Source organism: Astatotilapia calliptera, chromosome 12 (assembly GCF_964374335.1).
Source record: "Astatotilapia calliptera chromosome 12, fAstCal68.1, whole genome shotgun sequence".
NCBI lineage: Eukaryota > Metazoa > Chordata > Actinopteri > Cichliformes > Cichlidae > Astatotilapia > Astatotilapia calliptera.
Window position 1 is genome coordinate 9,300,475 of NC_137433.1, and position 13,269 is coordinate 9,313,743.

General features: G+C 37.8%; 1 long non-coding RNA gene across 1 annotated transcript; it reads right to left on the reverse strand.

Moving 5' to 3' along the window:
- Positions 1 to 249: 249 nt before the first annotated feature.
- LOC145432197 (uncharacterized) lies at positions 250 to 12,730 on the reverse strand. The gene is made up of 3 exons (XR_013912474.1): positions 12,517 to 12,730; positions 10,331 to 12,340; positions 250 to 596 (listed from the first exon to the last, which is right to left on the reverse strand). It is a non-coding gene; the product is annotated as an uncharacterized LOC145432197 (long non-coding RNA).
- Between the last annotated feature and the right edge of the window lie 539 nt (positions 12,731 to 13,269).

A 13,269-nucleotide genomic window follows, 5' to 3' on the forward strand; every position in this document is an offset into this window, starting at 1 on the left:
ATTTTGTATTGTATTAATTGCAGACTGGGATTTTTAATCAATTTAAAGGTTCTTAAGCATACCTGAGACCAGAAGTTTTGGTCTAAGCTGACTGATAAATCTGCTTCCCACTTTGCAATAGGAAGGGATATTGATTCATCTAATTTAGAAAATGTTCTGTATATTTTAGATAATAATTTGGGGAATTTAAGAGTAAGGAAATGTGCCGCACTTGGTGGTGTTTGTAATTCAACTTGACAGAGGTAAAATTTCTTTTTTACTATGGATTTAATTTGTTGATATTCTAAAAATCTTTTCTTGTTGATCCCATATTGTGCAACTAGTCTGTCAAATGGAATAAATTCTGTTCCCTCTAATATATGTTCTAAGTATTTAATTCCTTTACAACTCCATTCTGGGAAATTAATCATATTATTGTTTTGTAATATGTCAGGGTTATTCCAGATAGGAGTACGTTTGCATGGGATTAATGAAGACTCCGTTATTTTTAGAAACTCCCACCATGCTGTCAGAGAGAAGCTGATGTTGATACTTTTAAAGCATTCATGTCTTTTGATGTTTGAGCTAATAAATGGTAGGTCTGAAATCTCTAGATCCTTGCATAGTGCCTGTTCAACATCTAGCCAGGGCTCATCTAAGAAGGTATGTTTTGACCATTCTGAGATGAACTGAAGCCTGTTGGCTAAGAAGTATTGGTGAAAATTAGGCAGATCTAATCCTCCTCTATCCTTGGTTCTTTGTAGCGTTTTTAAGCTGATACGCGGGGGTTTATCTTTCCAAAGGAATTTGGAAATATATGAATCCAGAGATCTGAACCAATCTTGTGATGGTTTGTTAGGGATCATCAAAAATACGTAATTTATTTTTGGCAAGATCATCATTTTTATAGTAGCGACCCTTCCCATGAGTGATATGTGTAAAGATTTCCATCTAGTCAGATCGCCTTCTACTTTCTTTAGAAGTGGGATGTGGTTTAATTTAGTTAAGTCTGAAAGCTTAGGAGAAACATTAATACCTAAATATTTAATATTTCCGGATTGCAGTGGGGCAGAGGAAGAATTATGGAAGGAGCAGTTAATGGGGAGAACTGTAGATTTTGACCAGTTAATTGAATAATCTGAAACTCTTGAAAACCAGTTTATTAGAGTAATTACCTCAGAGAGGTTGGTTTGTGTGTTTTGCAGAAAAAGCAACACATCATCTGCATAGAGACTGATTTTATGTTCTACGTTCTTACATTTTATGCCCTTAATTGTTGTAGCCTGTCTAAATGCTGCTGCTAGAGGTTCGATAAAAATTGCAAAAAGTGAAGGGGAGAGTGGGCATCCCTGTCTGGTGCCCCTCAGGAGACAGAAGCTGGAGGATGTCTGGTCATTTGTTCTGATATGAGCTGTTGGGGAATTGTATAATATTCTTATCCAGTTTATGAAAGAGTTTCCAAAACCAAATTTGTGTAAAGTTGCGAATAAAAATTTCCAGTTAACTCTGTCAAATGCTTTTTCTGCATCTAGAGATAATATTATGGTTTCGATGTTTTTATTGTATGAGTAGTCTATTAAATTAAGTAATCTACGAGTGTTTGTTGAGGAGTCCCGACCTTTTATGAAACCAGTTTGGTCAGGATGAATTAAGAGGGGGGTTATTTTCTCTAATCTCTTTGAGAGAGCTTTGCAGATTATTTTAAGGTCTACATTTAAAAGAGAAATTGGACGATAGCTTGAGGGAAATAAAGGGTCTTTGCCTGGTTTTAGCAGGAGACTAATGTTGGCAGAATTCATATTTGGTGGTAGTCTGCCATTTTCCTCAATTTCCTGCAACATTCCGTGGAATACTGGTGCCAAAATTGTCCAGAATTCTTTGTAGAATTCTGCAGGGAAGCCGTCTGGACCTGGAGCCTTATTATTGGGCATACTTATCAGGGCTTCCTGGAGTTCACTTGGCGTCAGTGGCGAATCCAGTTCCATTGCTTGACTGTCCAGTAATTTTGGAAGAGTTACGTTGTCAAGGAACAGATCAATTACATTTTTAGATGGGTTTATTTGTGGTGAGTATAAAGTTTCATAGAAATCCCTAAAAATGTTGTTTATTCTTCCAGGGTCATATATTGTGTTCCCCGATAAATCTTTAGCAGCACATATAGTTGTTTTTTCTTTATTTATTTTTAACTGGTTAGCTAGAAATCGACCTGATTTGTTACTGTGTTCAAAATTCTGCAAGCGAAGTCTTTGTATAAGGAATTGTGTTTTTTTATTAATAGTTTCATTTAATTCTAGTTTTGTCTTGCGTATTTTGTTCAATGTTTCCTGATCTTGGTCGCACGCGTAGGCTTCTTCTAGTGATTTGATGGTTTTTTCTAATTCCTGAATATTTTTGTTTTCTTCTTTCTTTTTGTGTGATGAGAAAGAAATTATTTTACCTCTCATCACAGCTTTCCCTGCTTCCCATAGAACAGAAGCAGATATTCCGGGAGTGTCATTAAAGTCTAAATATGAAGTCCATTCCTTTTTAAAATATTTAATAAAGTCTTCATCTTTAAGCAATGATGTATTAAATCTCCAGTTTTTACTTGGCGTAGTATTATTCTTGTGCATTAGTGTTAAAGATACAGGAGCATGATCGCTGACAGCTATAGGATGAATCTCAGTGTCTGAAATGTCACTCAGCAGTGAGCTGCTGACCAGAAAATAATCCAGACGAGAGTAAGAGTGATGAACATGCGAGAAAAAAGTATATTCCTTACTGTTGGGGTGAAGGGAGCGCCATGCATCGCGAAGGCCAAACTCGCTCATATACTGTTTGATTATATTTGTGGATTGCCAATTGCGCTGAGTTCCTGTTGTGTTGAGCCTATCCATTTCTTCATTTAGTCCAAGGTTGAGGTCACCGCCAAGAATGAGTGTGCAATCGAGGTGTTCAGAGAGTGCACTAAAAAATCCGTGGAAGAATGAGGGTTCATCAACATTTGGACTATATATACTTACAATACATAGTTTTTTGTTCAATATTGATAGTTTAATAATTAGAAATCTACCCTCTGGATCTATAACTGTATCGAGTACTGTAAAATTAACATTTTTATGTATTAAAATTGCTACTCCCCTTTGTCTAGAATTATAACAGGCTGCAAACACGTTAGGAAACTCAGGTGTTTTAAGTTCGTTTAAACCTGTGACAGGTCTGTGAGTTTCTTGTAATAAAACAACATCTGCCTGTAGTTTTTAAAGCTGGTTAAATATCTTTAACCTCTTTCCTCTGGTGCCAGCTCCATTTACATTCCATGTGACAAACCTCAGCATGCCCATAATTGTGTGTGTATGTCTAATGATGTACGCTGGGTGTTTCGTTTAGACAGGTGGAGAAAATGTGGAAACATCCCTTGTTTGTAAATAGAAAGAGAGAGAGGAAAAAAAAAAGTGTGGTGAGAGGCTCCAGGACTCTGACTATGTGTGTGAATATTCACTAATATGAACAAGCGTGGCTTGTGTTATGTGTCCTGCAAGTCTGTGCGTGCTGTGAGGCTGTTGTGAATATGCTGCCGTTGAGCGGATGTGTTTGCGTGATCGTGGTGTGAAAATATGGAGAAATAGAGGGTGTTGTTTGTAGGTGAGTGGGGAAGTAGGTGACCACAGCAGTGAAAGACAAGAGAAAGAAAGAAACCACATGAACTGTGAGCGACAACAAAAAAAAAAAAAAAAAAGAAACGAAACGGAAACATTCCAATTAAAGCAATGACGGAGGGTGACGGTGTTATATCTGCTATGACATCATATTGATATTACTAGGTTAAACCCATGTTAAAGGAGAAAGTGTGAATGAATAAGAAAAGAGTGTAGCGGGTTCTTATCTGGAGTGCAGTCAATATAACCACGGTGTGGTGCCGGGGTCGCGGTAGAGCTGTCCGTCCACGTAGAGCCGGTCCACGGCGACGACAGCACGGGAGCCTTTCTGGATGAAGCTACGTCGAACTGGGAACAGGACCTTGCGTCGTTCCAGGATCTCTTTGGGGAACTGGTCGTTCACGCTGAAGTCCGTTCCTTTCAGCTCTCTGCCGCGACTCTTCACCTGTTCCTTCTGTTTGAATTGACCGAATTTGGCCACAATAGGCCGTGGTCTCCCAGTCCGCGACCTCACGCCCCCCAAGCGATGTACTCTATCGAAGTCGATGTTCTTTACGGTGTCCTCCGGCAGCTTCAGGTGGATTTTGATGAAGCTTTTCACCGTTGCCTCCGCGTCCTCTCCGGCAGATTCTGGAATACCAGAAAACACAAGATTATCTCTCATGCTACGGGCTTGTAGATCGATAACGGACTCTTTTATTTTTTTATTTTCAATGTTTAGCTGGGTCACGTTATCGGTGAGAGATTTGACCGACTCCCGTAGCGTGGCATTTTCAGCGGCAAGCGTTTCCACCTGCTGCTGGCTGAATTCCAGGGATTCTCTCAGAGATTTAAATTCCCGGTGTAAAATCTCCACCAGGGACAGCCTCGCATCGAAACTGGACAATCGCTTGTCGATTGACTCCAGGATGTCTGCGATGTCTTTGCCGGCAGGCGATGTTGTACCGGGGGAGTCTGCCGGGCGACATCTCTTCGATGACGGCGTCTCAATTTTGGCCGGGGAGGATGCACTCTGGGCCTTCTTCATTACTAAATCTTGAAAACAGCGGTCGATGTAATCTTGGAGAGCGTCTAAACTCTCCCCGTTGTCCTCCAGGGTGTTAGAGATGATAAAACAGATGTTGTTAGTTATATGACAATTGATTAGTATATTTGGTAATACTGAAGCTTGAAAAACCTTTGTTAAACTCTATGCTACCATTTGCTTTTTTTCCGCCAATTCTCCGGCGTCTGACGTCACCTACAACATGGGTCGCTTACCTTACTCGTCACTTACCGTCGCTCCGTCACCTTCCACCAGGCTCTGCGTTCCTTGTGTATTTAAAAGTAGAATGGGAGGCAGAGCCTTCAGCTTTCAGGGCCCTCCTCTGTGAAACCAGCTCCCAGTTGGATTTGGGAGATAGATACCCTCTCTACTTTTAGGGCTTCAAAATAGAGAGGGTGTCTAGTTTTAGGGTTTAAAACCTTCTTCTTTGATAAAACATATAGTTAGGGCTGGATCAGGTTACCCTGAATCCTCCCTTAGTTACAATGAAATTGCCCTAGGCTGCTGGCGGCTTCTGTTACTTAATTACTTCCAGGAAAAAGTACTTCTTTACATTATTCATTACATTACATTCACGTTTCTCTGTGAAATGAACTGAAACTCACTGTCACATAATTACCATTTAATAATATAAATCTGAGCCTACAGTCTCACAAATGAACACAAATCCCTATCCTAAGGAGGACAAACATATGTTTCTCTTGTTATTGTGTTAGCAGTGCAATCTAGTTGTTTTAGTCCTGGATGCATTTTGCATTTTACCATTTTGTTCTCGCCCTTTTGTGCAATAAATGTAATGTCCATATCCACACTGTAGACTGCGGCCTGATGTCCTTGATCCTTAATTCTGCAGGTGGTCTCTTGTTGTTAAAAGAGAATTGTTCAGTTCCAAAGTGCTCACAATAGAAGATAGAGATCATTGGAGTTCTCTATCTCATATTGTTGGGTCTTTATCTTATTATATAAAGGGACTTGAGATGAAGGGTGTTGAGTTCTTATGCTATTTTCACAAAAGAACAAATAATAGTAATTGACTTTGTTTTTCAGGTCTTTATAATCTGAACAGTTAATATGTAAACGGATATAATGTCACATACAGCCAATCTATAACATACATAAGTCATTATTACAGGCTTGTCCTAATCCAAACAGAAATACTGCCGCAATATTTCAGTTTGTAAGAGAAGAAAACCTGGCTGTCTCTACTGTCTTATACCACTTGAACTCCTTCAGCTATTCTTCGAAGAGATAAATTGTATTTGGCTCATTTTGTGAAAAGATAAGAAAGCTTGAATTTGTCTTAAAAAATTAGCTATGCCTAGAAACAAGGGAGGAAAGGGCCTGGCTGATGTGTATCTTTAATATTTCTCTCAGAGTGGCATACCCATAGTAGTCACATGATAAACAACAGGAGGTAGAACTGGGAATGACTAATGGCAATGGTGGTAAAAAAACAAGGCTTGTGGCAACCTTCTAATATCCAGAAAACAGACAACTAAATTTAGTTTAATTAATGCACTTCCTTTGCTATTAGCGTCCAACTTAGGAATCTTACATTGAATGCAAGCTGTGTGTAAAACATTTGTAAAGATGTCTAACAGTAACAGACACCAGATCTGGGGGCATATAGAAAAAAACTGAGATATCACAGTGGTTACTGAGCTTCACAGGTTGAGCTGAGTGATTAAACATTTTAGCAGTATTTACAACTTAAAAGTGATGCTGATGCATAGCGTCATAAAGATATTGAATTGTCATAAGAATCCAGAATTAGCCATGGCAGCAATTTGGGGAATGGCCTGAGCCAGCAGAGGCACTTGAGCATAGAGTATTCATTTCTTGGGAGACTTCAAGCGTTCAAGAACAATGGGATGCGGATTTATCTCACCACGGATCAATGGCATGTGTGACAGTGCAAAGTATTTGTCAAAGTGAGGGCAATATGAAGTTGTGCAGGAAGACACTGTGTTCGGAGTCTATATTTGCTGATGTCCTGTGACTGCTTATTTCTCCTCTGCTTGATGTTATCTCACATTTTTAGCACAGCATGCAAGATTTCAACATGTGTGTGTAAGATAGTAGTGAAGGAAGTATCACATTCTTAAGCTGTTGTCGGCTCAAAAGTATATTTTACTCATTGTTCTGTCTCTGATGTTTGACATTTACTTTACAAACCAATGTATGTTCAGAGTACAGCTGTCATGGTTCCAAATTTTCATGATACATATATTTTGTGGATCAAAGATTGTGATATGTTATAGGTGAACAAGGTAGCTGCAGGGAGTGGTGGTAGTGGTTGAAACTGGTATAACTAATAAAAATCAAAGCATATAAATAGCATTAAAACCAACAAATGACTCTAACAGTATTCATTATTCAGTTTGTACACAAAATATCATGATACCTCAGTGGACTAAAACAGTAACCCAGCTAGGGAATTTTGGCTCTCACATGCTAATTTGTAGCTTTTATTTCTCAGTTCTCCTTATGGGTAGCTAAAACTGAGCCCAGAAGTACAGTAGCACAATCAGGCTAACCACAAAGTCTAGACACACTAGTGAGTAAAGACACAGAGCATAGTATCAAATGTTAACAGAACAGTTACTGAGACGTTGGCTCAGACCTCAAAAAAACAGGAAAAAAGTCCTCAATATTTGGATCATCTCCAGATTCATTCAGTAACATAACAACAACCTAACTGCACCTGCATGAGTGACTCAGTCTAACTTAGGAGCTTTGTGGTGTGAAGCGACTCTTTGAACTTATAGAGTGTTTAAACAATTCAATTCAATTCAATTTTATTTATATAGCGCCAAATCACAACAAAAGTCGCCTCAAGGCGAGAGAGAAAAGTGTGAAAATGTTCATGCCTGTCTGAGAAAAGTATAAAAAGTGTAAAAAGTGTGTAGTGGGGGGGGCGAGGAATAGTCAGTTTCATAGCCGCAATCCAGCATGAAACTGGAGCATCCACAAATACATCAGGAAGACGGCAGCTGAAGACTGATGGGGATGAGGAACTATCACATACGACCAAGCCCCTACATGAGGTGTACCGCTGATGGATAGATGAAGTGGTTGACCTCAAGAAACCAAAAATACAAATGGCCGACCTACGGGACACTACAGAAGCTCTGATCATAGACACACAACCATGGGCCATAAGCACCAGATATATTGAGGCAGGAGTCTACCACAGCTGACAGAAGCCAAGTCCCAGACTGCACAAAGGTGCTTCGTTGATTATCCCATACAGTACGTAGTAGCAGAATGTAAGACGCAAGCTCACACATACATTGAGAGGCACAACCAAGTGGCTGGGATATTGTGCATGAACATCTGTGCCAAATATGGATTAGAAATCCCCAAGTCCTGATAGGAGACACCACCAAAGATGGTTGAGAAAAACAAGGCTAATATCTTGTCAGATCTCAAGCTCCTGTCAAACAAGCAGCTGCTGGCCAACCAAGGACCAGAAGACCATAGTTGTGATAGATGTGGTAATCCGAGCAGACAGGAACATCAGGAAAAAGATGCGTGAGAAAACAAAGAAGTACTAGGGGCTGACGGAACAACTAGAGCAGATGTGGAAGGTAAAGTACAAAGTGGTAATAGAAACTTTAACCCCCAAACTTGAAAAATAGCTCTAGCAGATTCTACAGGGAGTGCAGAATTATTAGGCAAATGAGTATTTTGTCCACATCATCCTCTTCATGCATGTTGTCTTACTCCAAGCTGTATACACTCAAAAAACAGATTCAGGTCCTTCTTTCAAAGAACACATACAAATTTTGTTAGTTGTTCATAAATGTAATTAAAAAATACCAAATTAATTTGATTTTCTTTGTATAAACCTAAAATTATTCTAAACCAGCAGAGGCTGATTCTGAACACAAAATGAATGAGTTTGTTGGGGCACTGGGGGTAGGAGGAGTACATTTTTGCACTTAAGTATTTGTAAACTCAAAGAAATAAATTCAAGCCCCTCTTTAAGCTTAAACATTTTTTTTAATCTCACTCAACGCAAATGTAGCACTCCAGCGTTACTGCAATTATTATTCGTGTGGTGAACCTAAATTATTTTCTCTCAAAGCAGTCTTTGTTACAAGAACACAAAGTTATTGAGTTACACAACGGTCCGCCTTCTTTGAAAATTTTGCGCTCTTTCAGGATCACCTAAATGAATGCAGCTGCTCTTGGCCTCTCTGTACTTTTTGGATAAAACTACACCTTCAGGTAAGGTAACATATTATTTTTTCATATATCCAATTGTGTATTTCTTTATCAGCTAAATCTATGGCAATGCTATTTATCATAGAAGCTTGTAACAGTTGTTTTTTGAACTTTTGGTGGTGCTACCATTCTCTTCTCTGCTTGAATACTATTTTTTTGACAATATAGCAAGGTCTTTTCAAAAGTGCCTTGTTTTAGAGGAGAAAAGTAAAATTTGGTGGTTATTGCATTTACATGACTCTAACATGTAATTTGAACACAATGAATTTATGTTTCCAAGGTGAACGTAATAAAATCATATAAGATCTACATGAAATTTACCAACTTAGCACCTCTTAAATTTATTCTTGTTGATATGACATGATAAAATCTAACAAGAGTGGTTAGCTGCCTTAAAGACTCGCGATATCACAAGATCACGTGAGATTTTAAACAACAGGAGGGAGGAAAGCACATGGTTTGCTTCTCGGTCATCTTGGAAAGGTAAGAGTGAATCTGTCTTCATCCATCCAGATGAAAATACTTTTTGTGCAAAGATATCATTAGTTTGTCTATTCTTTTCAGTGATATTTATTCACATTTGTTTTTTGTTGTTGTTTTTTTTAAATCTGTCTGTTTATGCCATTTTCGCTAGCTAACACGTTAGTACAACAATATAGCACAATGTCAAGCTAGCACAAGTATAAAAGCCTAATATGAAAGACATAGCTACTTCAAATGTAGATATTGCTTATAACTTAACCTCTGCAAATAAGCTAGTTGGACCCTACCACAGAAACTGTTGTGATAAATACAAATTTTATGTGTGGGTTGATTAAATGTGTAAGTTTGTAAGTTGCAATTGTTCCACAGTAGTTTACTTAACAATTGATATATGTTTTTAGTACACTGAGGAGGAAAGACCAAACATGAACTGATATTTTTTCTGTTTTTTTTATTTTTTTGAAATAAAATATTTGTCTACTTAATAAACTTAGAGACTTGCAGTGCCCTCCTGTTAAGATAACACATGTTTAATTGTGAAATGGTATTTTAGGTAAGGTGATCATTTTTAATTTGAAATTTGTGGGACTGATTTATCTAATCTGTTTCAGGACGCAGCTGCCATCCAACCCCATAAGTGACCATTGTCGAAAGGGATCATTGGCCATTATCAAGTTTGTGATTTGAATGTAGTTGGGCTAAAAACATTGAAAGGGTCTTAGTGATTGATTGAGTCCAGTCATTAATTACTTAGGGTTCACTTAAATGAAGATTAGCCTGTTGTTTATTTATTTAACCTTTGAGTGAAGGATGTGGCATTGTAAGGTGTGTAGTGGATCTCTACCTACACTCAAAAAAATAATTCATTGGATGAACTTAATTTCATCTTGCCACCTATATTCCATCTAAACAAATCATGTTATATCAATCCATCTTGATTGTGTTGTTTCAACACTAAATATGTTTGTAAGTGTAACATAATTTAAACATTAACATTCAATTAATTTGATTTTTATTCAGTTAACATTTTTTTACCAAGTTAGTCTAATTAAATAAATTTAAATTCATGTTATATTGTTTAAACACTTTGGCACATCAAATTCAAATTCAAATTCAAATTTTTATTTGTCACGTACACAGTCATACACAGTACGATATGTAGTGAAATGCTTGGACAACTGCTCGTGACCTAAAGAAAACAAAAAAGGAAAAGGCTATGAATAAGAAAGGAAATAAATATGAAAAATTAAAAAGGGTAAATTTAACTAGGAAGGAATAAAATATAAATTAAGGTTAAAAATGAAATAATTGTACAACACAAATTAGAATGAAGGGTAAATTTAACTGGGAAGAATAAGATAAAGATAAATATATAAATTAAAGTTGAAAATAAAATAACTGTACAACAAAATACACAATACACAATATAGAACTATATAAGAATGTATGAAGAAATCTAAATATAAATAAATATATACACAATAACAGCAGCTGTACAAGTATTAACCGGAAATGAAGAATATAGTGACCAGTGTTGTGCAAAACCAAAGTCCAGAAAGTCCAGTGTGTGTGTAAGAACCATATGTGTGGGTCAGTACTGTGTGGTGGTGTGATTGAGAGACCGTATCGCCTGCGGGAAGAAGCTCCTCCTCAGTCTCTCTGTGTTGGTCTTCAGGGAGCGGAATCGCTTTCCTGACCTCAACAGAGAGAACAGTCTGTTGTTGGGATGGCTGAGGTCCTTCACGATCTTCCTGGCCTTGGTCCAGCACCGCCTGCTGTAGTCTTGTTACATGAACTAGTAAAATATTTGTTTGTTACACCAATGTTAATCTTGTTGAATGAACAAATGTAATTTATGTCTGTAGTACTTACACCAATCATGTTTCAGTTAGTGTTTGTATTGCTTATGTAAACATTAATTTAAATTAAATTAATGAAACATACATAAATGATAACTTGCAAAACCATCTCTTTTATTTTGCTTGAACATTCTTAAAACAGTTGGCAGGATCCCAGTTCAGCCTAGCTTTCTCCCCTTTAACCATCTCATACTAAGACCACAGAACTTCCAGATCAAGACATGCTGACAGAAAGAAAAAATACAATAAAATAACCCTAACCCTAATAATAAAAATGAAATAAGTCTGTTGAATAGTTTGCAGACAAAAAAATATTATCCCCAAAGCAACTTTGGTAAAATGTAGTAAAATATGCATTGCAAACAACAATATGAATTTTAACACAATTTAAAGCTCAGACATAACATTCAACATTACTATGTTGCTTGCATACATTAGTCCTCCATTTAATAAGGCTGTATCCATTAATAGTGACTTTATGCTATTTAACGTGTGGAGAAAACATTCAATTTTGAGCATAACTGCTCCACTCAAACAATTTGTGAAAACCAGTGTGCATTTGCCTTTGTAACAATTGCCATCTGGCAAAAATCAGTGTTTACACTTCAAGTGTATAAGACTTTAAGTTATGAACGAACAATCTTTGTATAATAGCCACAGAGCAAACCACATAGTTTATATGAACATTTTATAACTTACAATTTTAAACTTTAAAACAGTAAGCACATATTTGCATTGCAGAAACCTTGAAAAAAAGAAATATCTGGCTTGCCTGAGTCTGTTTCAAGCTCATTCACCCCATTAGTTTGTTTTTTTAGGAACTGTGCCTTGGATGACAACCTCTGTCCATCCAGCTTCATGATAATCTTTTGCAAGACTTCAAAAGTTCATTTGAGCTCCGGTGGGTAGCTTAGGTTCAGACAGTATATCAGTCCAAATAACAGAGCACAAGCAATTGCAATGCTCCTCAAACCAGTGAGAACCTCCACGCCTTCAATCAGGACACCGATGTTCTCTGGGTCATCTCCAGGCTCCGCACCCTCCTGATGTATGACATACACTCCCATCACAGTTTGTTGCATGGCTTCAGTGTTGGCCTCAGTGTTCTGTGACGTAAAATATAATAATACATTTGTTTGAGTCTAGATATGAAAAAAAAAAAGGAATTCAACAAAACAAGGACCAATTGCAAAATTGTAAAATCACAATTTCATATATCGAAATTACCCATAACTCCTGGAGCAAATTACATAACACAGAACAACTTGTGAATGTAACTGACCGTATATTCCTTCACAAGTTTCTCATGGTCTTCATTCAGGTAGACACACAAGGACTTCAGGATGCATGCTCGTCTTGTATGTATTGTGTCATCCTAAGAAAAAAGGGAATCCATAATGACAATATTTAGCTTTTAGGCAGCAGTTTGAAAAAGGAATACTTAGTTTGGAAGAGTCCAAAAGGCCACATGGTAAATAGACTGGTTCTGATATAGCGTTTTTCTACTCTGAGCACCCAAAGCTGCCTTTATACAACAATTCATTCACCCAATCACTTTTTCGAAACTGTTTAAATAGCCTGTATTTATATAGCACTTTACTGGTCCCTAAGGACCCCAAAGCACTTTACATATCCAGTCATCCACCCATTCACACACTGGTGATGGCAGCTACATTGTAGCCACAGCCACCCTGGGGCGCACTGACAGAGGCGAGGCTGCCGGACACTGGTGCCACCGGGTTTACTGCTTACTGTCTAACATTCATACACATTCACACTCCGATGAATGCATCGGTGAGCAACTTGGGGTTAGTATCTTGCCCAAGGATATTTGGCATGCAGACTGGAGGAGCTTGGGACCAAACCGCCAAGCTTCTGGTTAGTAGCTGACCTGCTCTACCACCTGAGCTACAGCCACCTCGAAACATCTGTCCAAACCAAATCAGACACAAAATGAGGCAACTAAACACTAATGTTTTTTTTTTGTTTTTGTTTTTTTTTGGGGGGGGGGGGTCATTTTGATCAAAATTAACCA